Source organism: Microtus ochrogaster, unplaced genomic scaffold (assembly GCF_000317375.1).
Source record: "Microtus ochrogaster isolate Prairie Vole_2 unplaced genomic scaffold, MicOch1.0 UNK91, whole genome shotgun sequence".
Taxonomy (NCBI): domain Eukaryota; kingdom Metazoa; phylum Chordata; class Mammalia; order Rodentia; family Cricetidae; genus Microtus; species Microtus ochrogaster.
The window spans coordinates 1,207,401-1,208,587 of record NW_004949189.1 but is presented as its reverse complement, the minus strand read 5'-3'; positions in this window follow the sequence as shown (position 1 = coordinate 1,208,587).

Sequence of the window (1,187 nt, the reverse complement as noted above, 5' to 3'; positions counted from 1 at the left end):
CCAAAGAAAAATCACACAGAGAGTCTGCATTACTTATAAACCAATTGGCCCATTAGCTCAGGCTTCTTATTAACTCTTACAACTTACATTAAACCATTATTCTTATCTATGTTAGCCACATAGCTCAGTACATTTTTCAGCAGGGCAGGTCACATCCTGCTTCTTCAGTATCTGGACAGGACTCAGGAGAGAGCTTCCTTCTTCCCAGAATACTCCTGTTCTCATTGCCCCACCTCTACTTCCTGTATGGTTGTCCCACCTATACTTCCTGCCTGGCTACTGGCCAATCAGCATTTATTTAAAACATAATTGACAGCATACAGAATTGTCCTGTACCAATTAGTTGTTCATATATATATATATATAAATATAAAGATTATATTTATGAATCTACATATATATAAAGATTCATAAATATAATCTTTTGAACCCATATAATGTTATTTGTATGTATGTTTTCAGGGCTGAACATTTAGCACCAGACAATCAATTGGTATGCTCTTCCCTGGGGAGGACTATCTTTCCCATTCCCAGCTTTCCTCATAATTCTTTGCCTATAGTTATGTATGGAGGAGATACATTCCTGAGGGCAGGCTCTGAGGTTTTAAAATTTCATGCCAAGACCAGTCTACAAGTTAGCTCCCCCTCCACCTGCTGTAGATCATGAGGCAAAGCTCTCAGCTACCGCTTTAATTCCATGATGACAATGAACTAATCCTTTAATTCTGTAAGCAAGGCCCAATTAATTGAGTACTTTCTTTTATAAGAGTTATCTTGGTCAATGATATCTCTATGTAACAAAATAACCTAAGACACCTTCCTCCCAACTTCTTGGTTGCCTCCTTTTTGCTCCCTCATGGTTTTTTTTCTCAGGACCCTATCAGAACACTTGTGTCCCACTGTTCCCACTTTATTTGTATTTACCTTTCTTGTTAATGAATCCCTACTCCCAATTTTCTCTGATCATATCACTTGTATCCAGCTATTCTCCTTTTACCCTGTTCCTACCTTCTGTATTTACTTTCCTATCCAAAAGATATAGGGATAAGTGCCGCCCCTTAGGGGGCGTGTTCACCTCGGGCTAATGTTTGCTTATATATTTGGCGAGCATGCTCCCAGCCACTGCTTCTGCTTTCCTGGTCTCCACAGGAACGGTGGTTCTGTAAGTCTATTAAAGCTATATATAT